Genomic DNA, 23888 nt, shown 5'->3' with positions numbered 1-23888 from the left:
TTTTAGGCTAGATTCAGCTTGCAGAATAGCACTAGTATTCCCACAAATCTCAAGGAGTATTCTTTCATCCTTCTCATATTCTGTTTAGGATGCATCTATGAAGCTGTGAGACATGATACAGTTTCTAAATTAGTAAGTGGCATCCACCTGACCTCTTGTTACATAAGAAAGTACCGTTTTTAGAAAAAAATAGTTGAAGAACATATAATTGCAATGGATTAAATCAGATTTTTTCCCCTTTGTTTTCTTGGGACTACCCTTTCTTTCTTTCTTCTTTCTTTCTTTCTTTCTTTCTTTCTTTCTTTCTTTCTTTCTTTCTTTCTTTCTTTCTTTCTTTCTTCTTTCTTTCTTTCTTTCCTTCCTTCCTTCCTTCCTTCCTTCCTTTCTTCTTTCTTTCTTTCTGTAATTTAATGAATAAAAAAGGAAGTATGTAATACCATTTTAGATCAAGCACCTAGCAATCAAACACCTTACCAAGTTAATATGTAAATTCTGTGTCCCTTTTAATTCTAATTTGCAAAATGATGATCAAGTTGAAGAATTCTCTTGAAGTAGGCATTTTCCTCTTCCTGAGGGTGAATTAAAAGGGTGATCATCTACTGTTTAAATAGATGATGTTGATGTTGATGATAATAGTGTTACAGCTTTATGATAGCCTGAAGATGTCAAAAATATTTAAAAATTACTTATCCAAATTACAAACACCCTTAGAGAGTCTTTTTCTCATTTGCTACTCCACTGTTTCTCAAACTGTGTGTCATGACTCATAGAAAAAGTTTTTTTTTAATAAACAACACAAAACTAATCAAAATTGAGCAGGCAAAGTAGGAACACCGTCAAAACTCAATTCAAGTGTTGAATTATGAAAGTTATGTGTAAACCTTTTGATACCACTGGATGGTAATAGAGATATGGAAATAATTTACTGCCATCAAGTGGTCATTTGGATTTTTGCAACCTTGATCCAGTAGTTCTGATGTCCTAGATTCCCTTCAAAATGAGTCGGGAGTTGGGAGGTAACAGTATAAACTTATTCTTGCTTTCCAATTGTAATGCCTGCTATCATTGCTGGATAATAATCAGACTGGAAATAAAGATAAACTATGTTAGCAAGAAAGCCAGTGTGATGTAGCAGTTAAAGCAGGGGTGTCAAACTCACAACCTCAAGTGACATGTTGTGACATATTGTGACTTTTTTTCCATTGCTGGCAATGGGGTGGGCGTGGTTTAGCCATGATGCATCCAGCCTGTGGGCCGGCAGTTTGACACCCCTGAGTTAAAGTATCAGGCTAGAAATCGGAAGAATGAGTTCTAGTCTAGCATTAGGCACTTTGTGCCTAAGCCAGCTGGGTGACTTTGGGCAAATCATCATCTCAAGTGCAAGGGCAAATTACTTCTAAAGATCTCACCAGAATAATGTAGAGACTAGTCCAGCTGCCCCCAGGAATAAACACTTGGCAACACCCACCCGCATACACACTTCTGTTAATGTTAGGCTAGGGATGCATGAAGCAGAACAAATCATAAATGGGAAGTCATGTATTTCATTTCATTTTCATACTTTTTCCAATTAGGAAAAAGCACAAAGAGGGGTAAATAAAAATTCTAGTACTAATCAGGATGAGACTTCAAACAGTGACTTTACAGTAGTAGCTTCCTTCAGATGTTGGCCTCAAATCCAAGGTCCAAGCCCTGGCAAAATGGAAACTGGAAAATTGAAAATTCTTGCCAGAGTTGTTAAGTGAATCACTGCCTGGCTGAGGAATTCTGGGAGTTGGTCCACAAGTCATAAAAGGGCCATGTTTGAAGACCCCTGGTCTATACTGATAGTAGTGAATTGACTTTTGCAGCTCCCTACAGATTATCTATATGCATTGGAAGACTGAGACACCTCAAAGAGTAGATTGAAAAGTGCACAGCTGATAATCTGTGAATGGGTGATATCGGACAGAATCTTTGTGGAAACAAAGAGATCTAAGTATTTAGCTTCAAATGTTTATTCAGTACAGGAATACAATTCATCACACTTGCATGCATTTGCAAGTCTGATGATAAAGGATTTGTAATATGCAACAATCATTGATCAGTTATCTGGCTCCCATAAAGTCTGTTATGACAACTTTTTTGTATGAATGGTAATTTGGCTAAAGCATTCTAATCCTGTTTTAAAATTCCAATCCCCTCTTCTGTTAAATTCTAAATGGAGCTAGAAATAATTAATGGCTGTGATCTGATGGCAATGATACAAAGCACAGTATATTACCCATGTTTTATTAATGCTGATATTTTGCAGGACCTCTTCACTCATTCTTAAACTCAGTTTTATGAATTTTTATATCACAGTTCAGAAGTATATTTTAAAATCACCCTATAGGCTAAAGCTTTTAAAGTATACCTTTAATTAGTAACATTTATGTAGTATCACTATTACTCACTAGAAACTATTCATTTAATAGTTTTCCGGGTGCAGTATATGTAGAAGAGTTATACAAGCTTTTGTCCAGGCTACATATTTATTTCAAAATTTGTATATGTCCTTCAACCAGGTTAAAATACATTTTCAGACAAACCTGCAATTAAAAAACATTTAATTATCACACTGTAGGTATTATTATGTAAATGAGAAAGAAATGAAGAAAAGGTGAGAGATGGCTTGATGTTGCAAAAAAGTAGACAGGGGGAGAAGTAGGTCATGGAGTGTGGTTACGGCCATTATTGGCTATTGTCACAGACACCAGGATCTGATCAGAGCCACTGTACACAAACTACAGAAGGAGAAGCTGATGCCCTCAGGCCTTCCCCATAAGCATCTGAGAAGCATGTGGCTGGGCACTGGAGGGAACAAAATGCCGAGATGGGCTTTCAGCTTTTCTTATGACAATTGTGAGGAGATGGATCTTAAAGCATTATAGAATGATGCTTTAAGCCAGGTAAGCTCTCTATAATGATACAGAAGGGTAACTCTACCACTTAAGGCCCTTTTTTTTTAAAAAAAATTCAGAATCCCCTCTTCTTTTAACACAAATATCTCCATCAAAATTTGACAGGGGCAATATTGCTGGTTATATACACTGCTTGGAAACATCTGTTAGGTTAGGAAGTAGAAGTAGAAACCTAATCAAGTTGGCATATATTTAAAACATGGAGATTAAACATATTAAGCTACACTTTAGAAATTGTGTGAAATCAATTATGTTTTTCATTGCAATTGTTCCTTTTATTCAGATGTTTATTTATGTAATGTTGATTTGCAATAGTTCCTTTAATAATAACAAAGAAATGTTGGACCAAAATGGCCCAAAAAGTGACCAATCTTCATTTGCTATTTCTCTTGGAAAAAGCTGGCTGGTCTCTGTTGGAAAAAGAATGCATTAAAGTCTTGATTTAACAGATTAATAAGAGGAAGAGTTGACAATTAAAGCAAATATCCATTAAAATGAAAGTTTATTATTAGTGAGTACAATGAAATTATTGTGTGACAATCCTCTCTTTCCAGGAAATGACCCACCAGCCTACCCAAGTCTTCCCCCATCACACAACAGCCATGAATGTTGTTGGAGTGAGACATATTCCACTTGCCTACCTGCCTTAATCTTTTGTATATCTTTCCTGAATCTCCTTGGCTGCTGTCACTGATTTCCCTGTGCAGCACTTTCTTATCCTCCAGATTTTTTTCCATTAAATCAAAAGTCCCTGGCTTAAATTATGTCTTTATCCTAATGAATTATATTTAAGGGACGCGGTGGCTCAGTGGGTTAGGATGCTGAGCTTGTCGATCAGAAGGTCAGCAGTTTGGCGGGTCGAATCCCAAATGCCGCGTAACAGAGTGAGCGCCTGTTACTCGTCCCAGCTTCTGCCAACCTAGCAGTTCGAAAGGACATAAAAATGCAAGTAGAAAAATAGGGACCACTACGGTGGGAAGGCAACAGCATTCCGTATGCCTTTGGCATCTAGTCATGCCGGCCACATGACCACGGAGACGTCCTCGGACAAGCACTGGCTCTTTGGCTTTGAAACGGAGATGAGCACCAGCCCCTAGACTCGGAAACAGCTAGCACGCATGTGCAGGGGAACCTTTACCTTTATTATATTTAACATGTTAAAAGTTGGTGTATATCTTGCTTTCTAAAATTCTTGTTGATCGATAGAGGGTGTTTTCTGGTTCCATTCACTTTCTCTTTTGACCTAAAACATGTTCCTTAAATACCACCCAAATTAGAATACAGTTTGCAGCCCCCCAAAAGCACCCTTTAAAGTCTCCACATAGGAGCAAAGTTGAATGACTACATTCTGATATTCCCACACCAGATAGTAATGATGGATTCAAGCTCTGCATTAGGGGAACTGAACGCGTTGTAAAATGTTAGAATACTGAATAAAATCCAACAATACTCTCATGAAAAATAACCCTCCAGTTTTATAAGGAACCACAGGTGAGTGTTCTGAGTATTGTTTTCTAATCAGCAATTAATGTAAATTATTGTCATCCAGATTGCATTTACGCATTTGGCTAATTGATGCTAGCTGCCCAAGGCATCCCTTACCCTACATTTGAAAAAGCAGCTCCAATGAGAAAAAACGCTTTCAATTTTTGGACCATACCTATTCACCAAATCGTTCCCTTTATGGTACAGATCCCACATATGCTCAGGTCATTCTTTAATTTGTCCTTCCTTACTAGGGATTCGAAGAAGGTGTAGAAGAGCATATTTGTCGCTATGTGCCACAGAAGCAAAGATCCGGTGTGGATCAATGGGGAGGGAAGAAGAAAACAAACAAACAAACTTGCTGGCCTGTGCGTGCATGATGAAAGCACAGAAAAGAATAGAAAAGGATCTTTTAGTGTCCTATTTTCTCTCAATAACCTCTTGCTTTTGGGCGTAGAGGAAGTTCAATACTGAAATAAGCAAATATCTCTCATTTCCAATACTGTGAAACATTATTTGCCCCTTTCAATATAAAGGCTTATAGATAATGTGAATTGTTGCCTGTTGTTCGTGTTTCTCTCCCAGCCATGCCTGCCTTTTATCCCATTTTGCCAGTTAATTGTTTTTTTCTCTCTTTGCTGATGTTTAATAAATAAACATCACGCTCTGTTTCTTGCCAGCTGAAGTGAATGGTGTATGCGTGATTGCTCTGATCTGAATATAGGCATTAACGGAGAGTTTGCTGGGTGAAAACCAACAAGAAATTACCCACAATGATTTCCCAACATTCCTAACGTTCACTAAACTAGCAGGTCTATTTTTAAAAAGGAGACATAAGATGACTATAAGCAAAATTAGTATGTTCTGATCTTCTGGCTCAAAAGAAGTCATAAGATAGCAAGTGTTATGTGTGATCATCTCCTTAACCATTAATGTTAATAAGACTGTAAAAAAGGATTTCTTCATAAACAGATTGTTACTCTTCCACGTAACTAATTCCCTGGAAAAAATAAAAAATGAAAGGCACCTGGTGTTTACTCAGATAATAGCATGCTCATACTTAAAGTCATATCTAATGATTTGATTAAACTGCTTGTGTATTTATAGGGCAGTGTCTCATTGTTATTTCAACTATAGACCATCCTAGGTAATAAGAGATGATTTGATTTGGAACTGGTACAAGTACCACATGTAAACATTTTTTTTCCTTAATCAAATGGTGCATTTTACTTCCAGATGTCAACCTCATTCTTTTCTCCCCTTTTTTATTTCTGTTGAGAATAAACCCAAAGGGGTTTAAAATTTGAGGTTGCAAATATAAGAATATATCCTTTACAAGTTTTTCACCTTTTAAATAGGGTCCTATTGCATAGTCCTTCCTACAAGTCTTACCCATTTTCTATCCAGGAGAGCATTTTAAATAATAGATGTTTGATCTTAGATTCCATTCCATCCTCAGCTAGTTGCCTAAATCAACTAATAGAGTAATTCTTGGAAAAGGTCCATGGGAGCTATCTTTTTTTTTCTGTCCTCTTCCAATCTCCTGACAAAGCAGTGGGAATAGGAACATTTATGTTAATTCAGATGGTGCAATAATATTTTGAGACCGCCACAAAGATCATTAGAAAGACAACAACAAAAACCTAATGTCTTTAAATATGGTGCCTCTACTTTCTCTGTCTCTTTCTTATTTGCAGGAAACAGTATGTTCTGTTAAAACAGAAAGCCAAAGTTAGACAATTATTTATTTTAGGAACAACATATTATAATCACATAAAAACACATCTTGCAGGACAATCAGTGATGGAAAAGAAAACAAAATAATAAAACCCAACCTTAGATATTTTAATGACTCAAGTCCACTGTGAGAAAGTCAAAACATGATTTGTCAGCACTTTCAGTGTAGTTAAACTTTTACCCATTGAATTCCATATAATTCCTTCTTTCCTATACTATTTCTTCTTAGCCATGATCTCATTTGGGGTGGCAATTTAAAGTGGGGCTGTAAGAACAAAGCCCATTATGGTATTGTCATTTTATTGTAATTAAAGTCTTCCTCTCAAATCTCCAAAATTCTTTCCTAATGCTTTAAATGAAATGTGAGCCAACTGAAAGCTTAATACCTAGTTTAATTACAGCCACTGCAATATAATGTTTTCAGGAAGATTGTTTTGAGCTTAAAGTTTTTATTCCTTCATTGATTTTGCTTTTGAATCTGCTTCTAATCAATACTCTCCAAAACCGTGTATAAATATAGATAAATCACAAGCAACAATTAAATGCAATTAAAAATAATCCATAGAATCAATGAGATTTTGGAGGGTGTTTGTGTTTTCCTTTCTTATGTGTGTTGCCACACATAAGATGGTCATTAAGAGTTGACAACAACTTGATGGCACATAATCAATTATTCAATGCACAATGCATGTAACAAAGGGGCAGTCAATCAATATCTTAAAAAATGCAACGTCTACCTGCCAGTTGGGAAAGAGTTATAACAACGTGAAAATACTGTATAACAAGCGGTAAAGCAGTCCACAAATGAAAAGTTGGAGGTGATAAAGAAAATTTTATCCCCAGCATCAATCTGTCAATAGGATATGTTTCAAATGGAAGACTAGACATCCACATAGAGCTCATTTTAGCATTTATTTGAATAAGTTCCCCCTGTGGAATTTTGTTCTTTCAAATCAACTTAGTAAAACACATGTACCTTGATCTCATTCTGCTGCAAATTCTGAAGCAGCAAATAATATGGAGCGAGTTTTTGTGAAATAATGTCGATTGAACCTGTACGTTCTTTAAAAATTTCTTTTGGTTCTCTCTATCTTTGCCCAGTTAGAGAGAGATGCAACTGCTATGGAAGTAACTGATAGAACACAATTTGCAAGCAGAAGGAAGTAGAAAACAACAGAGCAGTTGTTTTATTTTATTTTATTTATTTTTATTTTCATTCCATTTATATCCCGCCCGTCTCCGAAGACTCAGGGCGGCTTACAAGCTTAGCAGTAGCTTTCATTCTATGTATATGCCTGCTTATTAGGGCTTTCGCCCCCCCCAAGCGGCATTATTACAAAGTCAGCTTAATTGCCCCCAACAATCTGGGTCCTCATTTTACCTACCTCGGAAGGATGGAAGGCTGAGTCAACCTTGAGGCTGGTGGGACTCGAACCTGCACTAATTGCAGGCAGCTGGTATTACTTAAGGAGGCATTAGCCCACTGCTCCACCAAGGGTTTATGAAAACTGATGCTTATCTTTTTCAAAAGAGCTACATGACATAAATGGTTGCTTTAGCTGTTCTCTACGTTAAAGACTGAAAGGCCATGTAATCTGCTAGACCACATAGAGCTTGCCAATGGAGAGCGTGAGGGATTGTGGGAACAAAAAGCAGCACTTGGAAGTAATGATAGTCCTAAGAATGTCTAATTAATTAAAATCTTGCTAGGCTGGGAAAGAGGGAATATAAAGGAGTTCAAAGAGGGGAATTATCATGCTAACTTAGAATAGTTCTGTTGGCCTAGTGGATGGGGTCAATTAATTTTGTAAATGGGATCCTTTATTTTTCCATGACCTTAAATATCATTAGTAATTCTTAAAAGTAACACATAAAATCCTGCTACTGCCAGCTTTGTGGCATGTGGCTTCTGACAGCTCTGCACACACACACATAAATATCCCAAGTGTTCATGTTTACCAAGTGGCAGCAGAACTCCAAGAGTGGAAAAGTTGTAGTTGTTTGGATTGCATACTTTTAGATGCATGCCTTGTTGCACCTTCTGCTCCCATTTATTCAGACGGTGGCAGGAAATATGAATAATCCCCAAATCACTGCCTCTAAATGTAAAGGACAATCTGTGGAGGCAAAATTGGGAACACGACTTAAAAATAAATGAATCAAATAAATGGCAATAGAATTTTAGGATTTATATACCATCCCATAGCACTTTACAGCATTCTCTGCATGATTTATAACATCAGCAAATTCCTCCCAACAATTCTAGGTCATCATTTTACTGACCTTGAAGAATGGAAGGCTTCCATCGGGATCAAACTCCAGGAGTTTGCCTACAATACTGCACTCTAACCACTGTTCCACCAGTGATAACAGATAGTGTAAGAGTCTGTGAGAATAACCTTGGGACACAGGAGAAGCCACAGTCTAGGCAACAGTCAGGTAAGAGATATCTCAGCCCACAGAGGGAATGTGGGTAGGGAAAGCATTCCAGAGGGATTCTCCCTAGTTGTCTGGATAGTAGAAGGGAAGGGAACAGTGCTTTCAGATTTGCAAAATTCTTGTACTATAACCTTACAGCAAAGGTAGTATTAATACCCGTATCTTTCTTATTTGGACTATCATGAAAAGCTGACAGATAGAACATCATAGAAGTAGTTTAGGGTTTTTATTCTGGTTATGTGGAATCTGAAGACACGTTTCATTGTGACAGCACACACTCCAATCCACACACTTTGTTTTGTAAGTCTTTATGAATAATGGCTTCTTACCAGATGATAGGTTCCGGATACATTTATTCTGACTGCAGTGTAAAATAATCTGAGCCGTGCTGGTACAGTGGTTAGAATGCAGTATTGTAGGCTAACTCTGCCCACTGCCAGGAGTTCAATCCTGACTGGCTCAAGGTTTGACTCAGCCATCCATCCTTCCAAGGTCAGTAAAATGAGGAGCCAGATTGTTGGAGCCAATATGCTGACTCTGTAAACTTCTTAGAAGTGCTGTAAAGCAGGGATTTTCAACCTTTTCTCTGATTGTACCACTTTTAGGATATGGCAATATTCGAGTGCCACCTACCAAGGTGTCAAAAACTTGATGACCAAAAAAAAGAGGAAAAAAGTGATTAAGTACAGGTAGTCCTCGACTTACAACAATTCGCTTAGTGACTATTCAAAGTTACAATGGCAAAGCCACTTATGACCATTTTTCACACCATTGCAGCATCCCCAGGGTCATGTGATTTATATTTGGATGCTTGGCAACTGATTCATATTTATGATGGTCACAGTGTGCCAGGGTCATGTGATCCCCTTTTGCAACCTTCTGACAAGTAAATGGCAGGGCTGCTGGTGGCCAAGTGCTAAGGCAGGACTTCCTTCAGACCCTCCCTCCATTTCATTCCAATCTCCCTCCCTCCTCTATTCCTTCCTGTTTCCCTCCTTTCCTCCTTCCCTCTTTCTCATTCCCATCTCCTTCCTTCTGAAGGAAGAATTTGAAAAAAAAAACCCAATATTTTGCCTCTTCCATATATTTATCAAATGGCAGCGCTTCATTTTTTCTCTCTCTCTCCTAAAGGTATAGCCTCCCGGCTGGAAAGCAAAACCCCAGCTTTTTCTTCCAACACTTCCTTCCTTCCTCCCTCCCTCCTTCCCTCCATGCCTTACCTCCAGCTGATGCTGCCTTTCTTCATTCCTCGTGGAGGGTGAGCCCTCCCCAGCTGTGTTTCTTGCCTGTTTGTCACTGCCACCTGTGTGCGTGCCCGGCACAGATGGCTGCCACAGAAGTTGTAGATCAGCTCCCAGCTGGCCTGTTTGATCTCCTCTCCTCACTCCCCCTCTCCTCCTTCTTCTCCCTTTGGTGCAGCTCCAGCTGACTCCTCCTCCCAAGGCTGCGTCTTTATTTTCTCTCCCTCTCCCACCCAAACTGCCTCCTTTTATAGCCTCTCCTGTCTCTGCGCCCCTCCTCCTCCTTTCTCTTCTGGGTGAGCCAGAAGTGCTGATCCTGGGGCCCTGCAGCTCCTGAGGACTCTCTTTGGCTGCCCCGCTACACTTGGCTAGGCTGGGCATGGCTGCGTACCACCGGCCAGGTGCCAATGTACCACCTGTTGTATGCATACCACCAGTTGGAAAGTCCTGCTGTAAAGCGCTATAAAGTGGTATATAAGTCTAAGTGCTATTGCTAATCTCCACAAGCTGTCTTTTGGTTTGGAGAGACAGCTGTGCATAGATAGTCCTGTTTATCCATTAAAAATGTGGGACTTATTAAACAAGATGATGACTAAAGAGTCAAACTGTGATAGGCCTTGTTAGACTGGACAGATGGTCTATTTGTCAGCACTTGGCAGCAAGTTGTTGCCATGTCCAATGGAAAGCTAAAATGTACTTGCTTCATTTTGTCATTGAATCTATTATTTGAAAACTCATTAAATTTGACATGTGTGGGGCTTATTGCTGAAATTGCAAATAACATACTATGGTGTGTTTCACACCATATCATGGCCTTGTTCTTTAATTTTCACTGCTGATGATTTCACCAATACCTTGTAATTATCAATGGTGTGATAACAATAGGTCTTTTCCCACTGTACATTAAATCATAAACTGGTGAAATTAAGGTAGAAGTTTTTTTTCCTTTTTGCAGCCTCAAAGGAGTGTGCAAATATTAATTTATTCACTGATGTATGAGAAATTATTAAAATATTATATAATATTGCAAAATGTACATTAAAATGAGTTTGATTTTATGAATTGAATTTAACTGCTACTGTGTATGTAGTAAATGCATCAGTATTTTCATCAAGATTGAAAATATTTATATCATTATATATGAGTTACTGCTTAACTGCCCCACACTGCTTTATTTTGCTGCAATCACTGGCGACAAGCCACAGATTTATGGTCCGAATGAGGATGAAACTTAAGTACCAGAAATTCGCCTTGTTCATAAATACATGTTGGAAGCTCCTCAGATGAAGTGCAGGAGAACAATATCCTTCCAAACACCTGCAAACTCCAATGTTCTAGATGCAGGACTGACTGGAAATTGGTTGCCTGCAATTCCATATAGGCCATTGCCATTCCTGGCATCCTTAGAACTACAAAAACGGAGGAGAGGCAATGAGTAAAATGAAAGAGTAAGGGACACCAACAGTGTTTAACTAGTCACATAGACTTTTTTTTAGAAGGAGGAAGAATTCCTGAAACAGCTATCTCATTGAGAAATAGTAAAGAAGGAAATTCTATTTCATATACTAATTCTAATGTGAATTTCCTGACAAATTCTCCAATCCTTTTAGATTGGTACATACGTAAACTGATAATAGAGGTGTCATTACTCATTAATTCATTTGTTAGGATGTGGGAAATGTTATGTCCATTTGCAATAGTATCTAGTTAGTGGCGTATTCTCAATCCTGCCTCAGCTTGAGCTTCTAAGTAAAAACAATCCTCAACACTGTTCAGTTGAAAAATATATCATTTACTAGAAGTCAAGTGATCTACAGTACTGCTAAGCCAGAAATGAAAGTTCACACCCCAAAATCCCAGTGTAACTTTTCCCTCCCAGAGGTGCCTCCCATAGTTGGTCCCCTAATGCCCAATCAAGTTCAAAAGGAATATTTTTAGAATGATCTCCTGGGGAAGGCAGCTATGCTCATTTCCCAAGCTGTTGACCTTGAAATGGTGCTCAGAGTGGAACAGTAAATTTTCATCCTTCTACAGTAGGCCCCCCTCTCATCAGGGGCCAGAGTTTATGACAGACTGGCATGGAAATAGCTTCTTGAAGCATAGTAGCATAGCATAGTAGTATAGCATCAAGCATCAAGGTGGTGTCTGACATTTATTTTACATAGAATAAAAAGAACATTCTTGTCATAAAATGCATACTAGCTAAATCCCCAATATTAGGAAGGCTGCATGTGGCAATCTGACTTCAAATGCAAGTTTCAAGTTAAAGTGCAAGGTTCTTAGGTTGAATGCCTACATGGCAGTAGCAGGATTGGGATAAATTCTATTACTGAAAACTTGGATGGTTACAGCCACTCAAAAGGTTCAAAAACCACTATATTTGGAGAGCAACTTCATTGGTTTCTGAACTACTGTAATGTTGGGGAGGAAGGTGCTTAATAAAGATTTAGCAGCTTCGAGACCTTCAAAACTCTAATTCTGGCAAGTTTCCCTCAAATTATATCTCCTTTGCTAAAATTATTCATCACTTTATGATCACTTGTTATTTGGATTCTGAGGAGTGATTAATGTTTTCTGATTAGGCAGCTTCATTTCTTTGCCAGAAGCAGATCTTATTAAAGTTGAAAGATTTACTAGCGGCATGAATGACTAGACTGAGTTACAGAACATGGATGAAATTATACATATCTATCTTTGGTATCTAGAAGCAGCTGCAGGGATATCAGAAGGAAGAAATCAGTGGCTGCTATCACTGAGCAGACACAGAGGAAGGAGAGAACTGTTATCACCAGGCATCTGCTGGAAGCAGCTAAGAGCGGTGGAGGGGGGCAGTAATGTTCTTACTAACATATGTCAAGGCCAGCGTTGATACATATTGGGCAATACTGTCCACTCTGTAACAGCCTGCATCTTTTTGTGAAAACCTCCTCCTGCATCAAATGCTTCTGGCAAACTTCCTCCTACAAGGAGTGACACTTCCATGCCTCGCACTGTGGTGGTGGCTTGGTGGTTGGCTGCTCTTCACCTTCTATCAATTGGTTATCACTATTTCCTTGTTAGAAATCAGGATGCTTTGTTTAAAAAAAGAGATGTGGAAATGCACCAGTAAAAGAGGACAAAAACAGGGACACATTTGCATAAAAGTGCATATGCCAATTGATAGTGCATATGCCAATGCATAGATGCACATTAAATTAAGAATTACTGTACTTTAAATAGAAATCCAGTACAAATAAGCATATGTACTGAAAATGTGGATGACTTAGCACTTGCAATTTTTATAAGCAGGGGAGGTTAAGAGGATTTTTTTGTTATTGTAGGACGTGCGGCAGTTTGAACAGGGTTTAAATTAAATTACAGTTTTTGCAGGTTCCTATTGTTCATCTGAACTGTGAGCACTGATTGGCTCATTTGTCTTCTCCATTTTCCAAAGTCAGCAGGACTAAAGATGATTGGCAGGTCAACTGCTTTGAAAGATTGAAGATTGGAAATGAGGCTGCACAATTTTATAACAAACAGCGCAGTAAATATGTACTACACAGGTCTGCACAAAGTTGTAAGCAATCTAACATGTTGTTTTGGTTTTGGACACCTTTCTCCCATGTCAATAATTGATACTCTACATCAGGGGTGTCAAACTGCCGGCCTGCGGGCCGGAGCGTCATGGAGAAACTGCGCCCATCCCATTTTCGGCAATGGGAAAAAGTTCCGATACGTCACGCGACGTCACGTGATGTCGCGAGTTTGACATGCCTGCTCTACAGTGATGAAGAAGGAATTAGGAATGCATACATTAAGTTTTAAGCTGCTTCCAAATAATACATGTATATCTCTAGAAATCTGTCTTCTGTGAGGTTATGTTAATTCCAGCCTAACATTTACTTTGCATTCCTAGCATTTGGAGAATGAACATATCCCCATTTCTAATTCATTTGTATCCATTAAACTTCATATTGGCAGTCCTTCCCCGTATTGAATTATGACAATTACTGTAAAAATATCTATTAAAATTTTGAGCTAATAAAGGAATCACTTTTAAACAATAATATTTTCATCTTTGTTGTGCTGATAATAATGCTACAGAGCCGGACTTAATTCTATTATATCCTTGAATACTTGCTTAATATATCACAAGTACAGTCAAAGCCCAGTTTTACTCAAGGATGTTCATTTTTTGCACAAGTGAGGATCTCTTATGTAGAGAGCCTTGCAAGCGAACATACTGTTGCCTGCATTCTATCAGCTCAAAGGAACATACAGGGTATTGATATATACAGTGGGACCTTGATACTCAACTGCTTTGAAACTCATTGAATTTGGTACTCAACACATTTTGATGCAAAAATTCTGTCCCAGTACTCATCGTTTGGTTGGTACTCAACACACAAGCTAGAACTTGTCAGTGTCCACTACTTGTGACTCATTACCTTATTCCTTATGGGGAAAAAATTGTTTGGTACTCAACATTTTTGTTATTCATCATGCCTTCTGGAACCAATTAACAATGAGTACCGAGGTACCACTGTACTCAGGATATGAAGAGCAACGTTTGAAGAAGCGTATGGTAAAACAAGGGTGATTTGCCAGGATAGAAATGTTTATATTTGCAATTTGCTTTTGAAAACCGTTATAAACCACTCAGAGTTGTGAGATTGGGATGGTATACAAATTATGTCAATAAATAAATATAGAAATAAAGATAAATAAAAGAATAGTATTATTAATGTAAACTAGCTCAGCCAGGTTTGTTAAAATAAAAAAGTAATATGTTGTGACTGTGAGTAATAAGAAAGTTATGAAATCTAGGATGGTATAGCAGTTATTTGTACAACTTGAGCTGTCAGACATATGCAGCTCCCCAAATCTTAGGTGAGGTTCCTAGATTATTACTACTAAAGTTGTAAGGTTGATCAAGGATGGAACAACTGTCCTTAATCTATAGATGTTTTGGAGTAGAGAATCTTACCAAAAGCCAAATGTCACCCATTATTTGAAAAAAAAAAGTATATTGTGGAATTAGACAAGAACGAAAGAATCTTTGGTTTAAAACCCCATTCAACAACAACATTCGCTTGTTGAGCTTCCTTCTCAGTGTAATTTATTCAAACAATTCAGAAGGTAATATTGGGATGGGGAAAAATTGTGAGTGCTGCTCTGCATATTTTGCAAGAAAGATAAGATAAAAAATTGAATAACTAAATGACAATTTGAGAGTTCTATGTCAAAATAATAGCACATAATATAATAGGATATAATATAAAAATAGGATATTATTATATAATATTTTTATATTTTATTATACAAGATGATATAGTTAATCCTTTTAAAATTGATGATATTCTAAATTTAGAAATCAGTGAAAAAGAATGTTCTTTTTTATCCCAATAGAAAGTTCAGCTTTCTAAAGAGCATGGTTGACCTGTTTATCTACAATGTAAGAAGGAATATTTCTTCAGATTGATTAACCACATTAATGCATTGTTATGTCACCCAATGGAAAATAAAAATGGTGCATTTACAGAGTGCTGGTGAGAAATGTAGGTCAAGACATTTAAAGCACTGAAAACACTGCTGAAATGGTACCAAGAAACAGATTTTTTTTAGCAATTCCTGTCAAGGTTGTATCCAGTGCTTTTTTTGTAAAAGAAAAAGGTGCCGGAACTCACACATGCCTTGCCTTACCCTACATGGTTCCATCCAAAAAAGGTGCTGGAACTCCGTTCTGAGCGTTCTATGAGAAAAAAAGCCCTGGTTGTATCAATCTAACTAAAGGGATGGTATTATTTTTCAGGAGGAGGGCATATAACAATACATATCTTTAAACATGAGTATTAAGCCAGTTTACGATGTTGCAAATGACAGGATCTGGACATTTTGTTCTGGACACCCAATTGCAAACTGCAAAATCTTATAATTTCGTTTTTTACAACTGCGGATCTATCCTTTCCCAGATAAAATACAGCAGTTCAGCATGTCTTAAAATTCAGAGTTCTCTTCTTCCCTACTCTATATTCCATATCAATCTCCTGATCTGGCAAAAGTCACAAGAAATTCCCCAAGGCCCCAAAGTAATCACGAAAGCAGGAGGAGAAAGTTTGAAACTTCACAGTGTTTTCTGCAATCTATGAGAGCAACCACTCTGTTGTGACCTGCAACGTTGACATTTATTTACCATTTTATTTCAATTCAAGTCTGATTTCTAATCCCAGGAGCTGAGATGGAAAACCACGTGGTGTCAAAATGAGAACAATTGTAAGATGTACACCCTACTTCCTCATTTACCATCTATACCCATAATGCATTATTTTCAAAATATATTTAGAAGCTCTAGCAACTTTCTAGAGAAAGAAGATTCCAATTTCTCCAGAATGCATACATTGCTGCATTTGAATTTGGGGCAGTGGTGTGATTTAGCCAGTTTGCACCAGTTCAGCAGAACCGGTAGCTAATTTTTTGCTGCCCAGGCCCAAAATGGACTTCCAGATCCACACAGAGAACCAATTGTTTATGTATTTGAATCTCATCACTGATTTGGAGGCACAGATTATTTTAATGAAATCTATAACTTGTTTCTACCCTCTTGAAACTTCAATGCAACTAAAATCTTAACTTCAGATTAGTGTTGCTACCAAAACCTAAGCATGTGAGCTCCTAAATTATCTGAGGAAAGAAACTGGTGTGTATGTTCTCAATGATTTAGGATTATTGGAATAATAGTGTCAGGATTACATGGAAACTAAAAATTAATATATTTTCAAAGGCATAAAAATTTATTATTTATTATTGATGGGATTTATATCCCGCCCTATCTCCCGAAGGACTCAGGGCGGCTAACAACAAAACATATAATAAGTACATAAATCAAGATAAAATGAAATTGAGAACATCAGTGCAATAAAAAATTAGAGAATTTAAAAAATGAATTAAAAATACTAAATATAAATTAATTAAAATGCCTGTCAGCCTAGGTCAGCCTGGTGGAACAGGTGTGTTTTGAGGCCGCGGTGAAAGGATTGGAGGTTTTGGGCCATCCGAAGCTCAGGGGGGAGCTGATTCCATAGGGTTGGCGCTCCCACAGAGAAGGCCCTCCCCCTGGGGGTCGCCAGCCGACATTGCCTAGCTGATGGTACCCTGAGGAGGCCTTCTCTGTGTGAGCGTACTGGACGATGGGAATTTGTTCCCGGCAGCAGATGGTCCTGCAAGTATCCCGGACCTAAGCCATGTAGGGCTTTAAAGGTAAGTACCAGCACCTTAAATCTCACCCGGAGGGCAACTGGTAGCCAATGCAGCTCACGCAGGAGGGGTGTAATATGGGAGTATCGGGGAGCTCCCATCACAACCCGTGCAGCCGCATTCTGCACCAGCTGAAGCCTCCGGGTGGTCTTCAAGGGCAGCCCCATGTAGAGAGCATTACAGTAATCAATACGGGAGGTAACGAGTGCGTGGGTGACTGTACGTAGGGCATCTCAGTCCAAAAAGGGGCGCAATTGGTATATAAGACGAATCTGTGCAAATGCCCCCCTAGCCACGGCTCCAATGTGATCTACAAAACTGAGTTGTGAATCTAGGAGGACGCCCAGATTGCGTGCTCTATCAATGGGAGGTAACATCTCTCCTCCTATAGTCAGAGATGGAACCTCTTGGACTAAACGAGATGACGGTATGTACAGCCACTCAGTCTTGGCCGGGTTGAGTCGAAGCCTGTTTTCTCCCATCCAAATCTGTACCGCTTCCAGACAACGGGACATCACATCGAGGGCATCACTGGGTTGGTTCGGGGTGGAGATGAATAGCTGGGTATCATCAGCATATTGATGATATTTCACCCCGAAGCTACGGATGATCTCTCCCAGTGGCTTCATATAGATGTTGAACAGGAGGGGCGAGAGCACCGAACCCTGAGGCACTCCACAATTAAGAGGCCTAGGGCTTGACCTCTGCCCTCCTGCCAACACCGTCTGCGAATGGTCCGAGAGGTAGGAGGAGAACCACCGCAAAACGGTGCTTCCCACTCCCAGCCCCTCAAGACGACGCAGTAAGATACCATGGTCAATGGTATCAAAAGCCGCTGATAGATCTAATAGGACCAGGACAGAGGAATAACCTCTATCTTGGGCCCGCCAGAGATCATTCACCAGCGCGACCAATGCCGTCTCCGTGCTGTGCCCCGGTCTGAAACCCGATTGGTACGGATCTAGATATTCAGCTTCCTCCAGGTTCAAAGGGAGCTGTCATGCCACCACGCTCTCAACGACCTTCGCAAGGAAGCGAAGGTTGGAGACAGGACGGAAGTTGTTTAAAACAGCTGGGTCCAGTGCTGGTTTCTTGAGGAGGGGCCTTACCACTGCCTCTTTCAAGGCAGCAGGGAAGTACCCTTCACTCAGTGAGGCATTGATAACTGCTAGGAGCCAGCCTCGTATAACCTCCCGAGATGCATAGACTAGCCAGGAGGGACACGGGTCCAACAAACATGTGGCGGCACTTAGTTTCCCCATGATCTTGTCCACTTCATCCGGAGTCACAGGATCGAACTCTTCCCAAATGTACTCGGCCAACTTCATCGTTTTCCTCTCGTTAGATACTGCCCAGTCAGAGTCCAGACCAGCCCGAATCTGAGCAATTTTGTCCACCAGATATTTACTAAATTCCTCAGCCCGTCTATGTAGGGGGTCCTCTCCCGTCTCTTGACTTAAAAGGGAGCGGACCACTCTAAATAGGGCGGCCGGGCGATTATCTGCGGACGCAATGAGGGTGGTGAAGTAGGCGCGCTTTGCCTCCCTCATTGCCACAAGATAGGATCTAGAAAAGGATCTTAACTGTGTTCGGTCAGACTCAGACTGACTGGCTCTCCAAATGCTCTCTAGGCCCCTTCTCTGGCGCTTCATCTTCCGCAGGTCCTTGGAGAACCAAGGAGCGAGTCGGGACTTGCGCCGGGTCAGAGGCCGCAAAGGGACAACGCGGCCGAGCGCCTCCGAAGCAGCCTGTTGCCAGGCATTAACTAAGGACTCGACCGGGTTGTGGGAGAGGGAGGTGGGAATCGGTCCAAGCGCCATCTGGAATTTATCTGGGTCCATCAGGCACCTGGGGTGGAACCACCTGGTCGGTTCCGCCTCCTGACATCGGGGGGTGACGTGACGGAGGCCCAACCGCAGGAGGTAGTGGTCTGTCCATGAAAGGGGTTGTGATGTTGGAGTAACCCCACCCAGTCCATTTAGCCACTGCCCAGAGACAAAAATAAGATCCGGCATGTTTCCTCCCTCGTGAGTTGGGTCCTGAGTAATTTGAGTCAGGTCCATGGCCATCATGGAGGCCATGAACTCTCGGGCCACTTCTGATGCACTGCCCAGGGAAGGTAGATTAAAGTCTCCCAGTACCATAAGTTTTGGAAATTCGACCGCCAATCCTGAGATGGCGTCAGGTAGCTTGGGTAGAACCGTTGCTGTGCAGCTTGGAGAGAGGTATACCAGAAGTAGGCCCAACTGACCACCAGGACCCCATCTTAAGAGGAGGGATTCACATCCGTCTATCTGAGGGGCAGTGGCCTCCCACGGATGGAGGGTCTCTCTGATAACGACCGCCACGCCACCTCCCCTACCCTGAGCTCGAGGTTGATGTAGCACACGGAAACCTGGAGGGGATAAATCAGTCAGAGGGACCCCTCCCTCTGGGCCCAGCCAGGTTTCCGTGATGCATGCCAGGTCTGCGTCTTCCTCCTCGATCAAGTCATGGATGAGGGGAGCTTTATTCACAACAGACCTGGCATTAAAATAGATCAGCCTGATCTCAGGAGTCAGTCCTCCCTCTTCCCCAGGGCAGCAGGCGAGAGCCAGAGGGTCAGAGCGCGCCACAGCAAGAAGATAGCGTGGGCGTGATCTCAGAATACGATATGGCCCTCTGCTCCTCCATCTGCTGCCATTCCCAATTACTGTGGGGATCGGTATCCCTGTCCCATCCCCCTGGTTTACAAGACTCTCCTCGGCCCTCATATTGCCGCGACCATTGGCCAACCTAGGCTGAGACAGGTCCGGTGGGATCTTCCCCTCATTCTGCTGGGCTTGACCCTCCCCCCTCCCTAACCCTTCAAAAAATTTTAAAAGAAAACCCAAGAGCCTCTTTATTTATTTATTTATTTATTTTTTATTTTAATTCCATTTATATCCCGCCCTTCTCCGAAGACTCAGGGCGGCTTACAAGCTTAGCAGTAGCCTTCATTCTATGTATACGCCTGCTTATTAGGGCTTTCACACACCCCCAAGCAGCATTATTACAAAGTCAGCTTATTGCCCCCAACAATCTAGGTCCTCATTTTACCTACCTCGGAAGGATGGAAGGCTGAGTCAACCTTGAGCCTGGTGGGATGCGAACCTGCACTAATTGCAGGCAGCTGGTGTTACTTAAGGAGGCATTAGCCCACTGCTCCACCAAGGCTCTTCTTGGCGCCATGCCACCTCTCGGGGTCCCAGGACCCAAAAATGTATAAAATAACTGCAAAATGCAGACCTCATTTTGCGGCTTTGCATTCCTGTGGCAAAGCAACCAAGAAGAGCCAAGGATGTTCCCTTTTTGATTTAGGCTCTTCATGTACCTGTAGCATATACTGTAATACAAACTGTATGTTGCTCTCAACCTATATCTCTATGTTACAAACAGAAAACTCAGAGATGCATGCATGTATGTATGTATGAATGTATGTATGTATGTATGTATGTATCTAAGATGTGTAGGTGACTCTCAGCAGTTTCCAAAGAATCTGTAACAAAGGCAATGAAAATCAAAGGTTAAAAAAAATCAATGAAGTTATAAAATCCAGTAAGAATCAATTTTAGTACTTCACATTTTGGTTTCATGAAGCCTGTTTTATTACTAAGTAAACTAAGTAAAATCTGCCAAGCTTTTGATTAATAATATTCCTTCTTTTAAACAGAGATGCTGACTAGCATGATCTTGATAAGGACATACATATTTGTCTGTCTGGGAGAGGACCCTAATGAACTGCTCTAGAAGAGGTTTAATAGTTTAAAAAGTTTAGTCTAGATCAGGGGTGTCAAACTTGCAACGTCACGTGACGTGTCACGACGAATTGTGACTTTTTTTCCATTACCGGCAATGGGGTAGGTGCAGTTTTGCTATCATGCATCCGGCCCGCAGGCTGGCAGATTGACACCCCTGATCTAAATCATTTCAGAAGAGGGTCATATGCAGGGAGAGTTAAAAAAAAATCACGATGTGAGCCATGATTGTATGATTTTTATTTATAATAATAATAAGACAAAGAAATAAGCTAACATAAATGATAACAGGCTGTTATTTTTTAGGAAAAGAATTCTCAACAATTTTGAGAAAAGCAAGACTTTGGCATGCAACCTCTAAGCAGAAAATGCAGAATGCATTTTCCAGAATTGGAATGCTTCCGTAAGCTCCACGAACAAGGTATATGGCTAAACAAGCAGTTGATCAGCAAAGGAAGTAAATAAATCTGTGCATTGCTATTGTCAGTTTATGTCTCCAAGGTGTAATTTATATATTTGCCAATTTGGTATTGTGCACAATATTAAGTTTGTAGCGCTGAACATCTTGGCAAAGCAAGAAAATATTTGGGCTGGCTTATTGCAGTATATAAAATACTAAAAGGGGAAAAAATGCTTAATTCTCTTTGTCCAAAAAGGGAATTTGCATTAGTTCTTTAAAATTATGAATTTAGCTGTCCGGGGATTCTCCTGTTCCATGATTCTAAAGAAAAAGAGATTCTGTTTAATTCAATTCTTTGCAAGCTTATTGCAACAGAGCCCTGCTACATCCAAAGAGGAAGAAGTTTTCTCATTACTGCCATGCATCTTATTCAATAAGGAAAAAAAAAATATGTGGGAGGAATGGCGGAACCTGGGGGTAGAGTGAAAAGAAGGATCATCTTAGAATTCCTATGTAGCCCCAAGTGAACTAAGTTCAACTTACCTTAAATGCTTTTGACCCTTATCTAACTTTAAGCAAGCACTGACCAATAGTGGGGAAGATTTCTTTAGCAATAAATCAGCTTTAACTGAACTTTCACGTGTGGACCTGGTCGTTTGCACCTGACTCAAACAAGTTTTTTTGGGGGAATAGCTTCACCTTTCTATGTATTTATTAAATATTACACATTACATTATGAAACATGTCAAGAAGTAATGGCAATAGCTATAGTTTTTGCTTTTTAAAGGCACATCCTCTTTTGTTTTCATTGGAGAGAGGGACAGTTATAGCTAGGGTGGGAGGGATTCTAAGATACTCCAGAATAATTGTACATAGAGGGATTTTTTAAAAGCTGTTTTAGTAGTAATTTCTGAAATTTATGATGTGGGGGGAATGTCACCATTATTGCTGCCCTCTGCTCCACCCTAAGTATACATCAGCCATCCAGTGAGGAGTATTCAAACGTTTATGAGAAGAGATGTTCTAATCTATCAGGGACAAGAAAAAAAACCCATATATGCTATCTCTCCTGGTTGCTAGGTAGCACCCATAAGAAGGGATTTATTCTTATTCTTTCCTGTGGTCTCCATGGAACCTTCAAACACAACAGTCTCCAACAGTAGAAACAACTAAGACTTGCAGGGTGAACATATTCTACTATGATCCTCCTGTTGCTAGAACCTCAAGTCATCACAAACTAAAATCCATTAGTGCTATTTTGAAATTGGATCTGAAGCTTATTGAGAAAGGTTAAAGGTTAAAACCAGAACTTCAGATTGGTCCTAAAAATGGATTGGAGTCAAATGCAGCTAACAAAGTGTGGGTACCACGTTACCAAAATAGAACAGTTGCCAATAAACCAGTTGCAGTTTTAAGGGCACATCGTCACTTAAATATGAATAGTTGAGGAATGGAATAATAGCCAAGCTACTTCCACTGAAGAAAGACTGTGGCTTGGGTATTGACAAAAGGCCTTTTGAAATGCAGAGATTTCTTAAGCTTCTAATTATATCACTAAATCGATATAAGCACTTCCGGAGAAAAATTTTTCCTTAAGGAAAAAAAAGAGAGTAATTCTATCCCAATTAAACTGGCCATTCTTCACTTGAATGAACTGATCACTGACTAACATTGTGTCTCCCTATATTATCTCAAGGCATTTTCTTCTGCTGTGTTAGCCCACTCATCTGAGAATGAGCAGAAAAGTATAAAATTTGCTCTCTCTATTGCTCTCCCCAATTCCTATTCTGATCACTGTTCTGGCTAATGCTCAATTCTCAACAAATTGTTTTAAGGTCGCTTGTTTAGATTATATTTTTGTACATATGAAACTTTGGAACCAGCTATTTACCTATTGTACTAAAATGGTGCTGTTTTCATTGCATGAGTATCTGTACCCTGATAATTTCCTATGGGGAGGGACAGATGGATGGAGATAAGTTGTGAAACGAGTAGTTTGGGTATATAATAAATGAAACCTTCACAGAGTTATACTGCTTATGTATCTTGCAACAACAGAAAGACTAATAACTTCTTCCAAAATGAATTATTATTTGTAAAATTGACAAACTGCACAATGACCAAATCTATGGACAGCTAAAGTGCTATAATGGTATGTGGGAATGATCTTGGGAGATGAAGGAAGATATGCTGCCTAAGGAATAGTGAGATAAAAAAAAGACCATAGCCTGCAGCTGCATAATGGGTGGACAAAGGGGCTCAGAAGGCATCCCCCACCCAGTTCCCAGACTGCAAAGATATTGGGAGATTTGTACTTTCAGACTTGTAAGATTCTGTTAATCTAGCCTTACAATAAAGAAGAATTAGTTCATCGGGGCATAATTCCCATGTGGTCTCTCTGGGAAGGGAGACACCAATCTTGCAAGTGAAAATATAAACTTCCCACTGTCACGTTTACAGTCTGAGAACTTGGGAGAGGGGACTTAGAATAGAATACAATAGCAGAGTTGGAAGGAACCTTGGATGTCTTCTAGTCCAATCCCCGGCTTAGGCAGGAAACCCTATATCATTTCAGACAAATGGCTGTCCAGTCTCTTCTTAAAATCTTCCAGTATTGGAGCATTCACAATTTCTG

The sequence above is a fragment of the Vipera ursinii genome (assembly GCF_947247035.1).
Source record: "Vipera ursinii genome assembly, chromosome: 1".
NCBI classification, from domain to species: Eukaryota; Metazoa; Chordata; class Lepidosauria; order Squamata; family Viperidae; genus Vipera; species Vipera ursinii.
The sequence above is the reverse complement of the archived record's forward strand: the minus strand, read 5'-3'. Positions refer to the sequence as shown.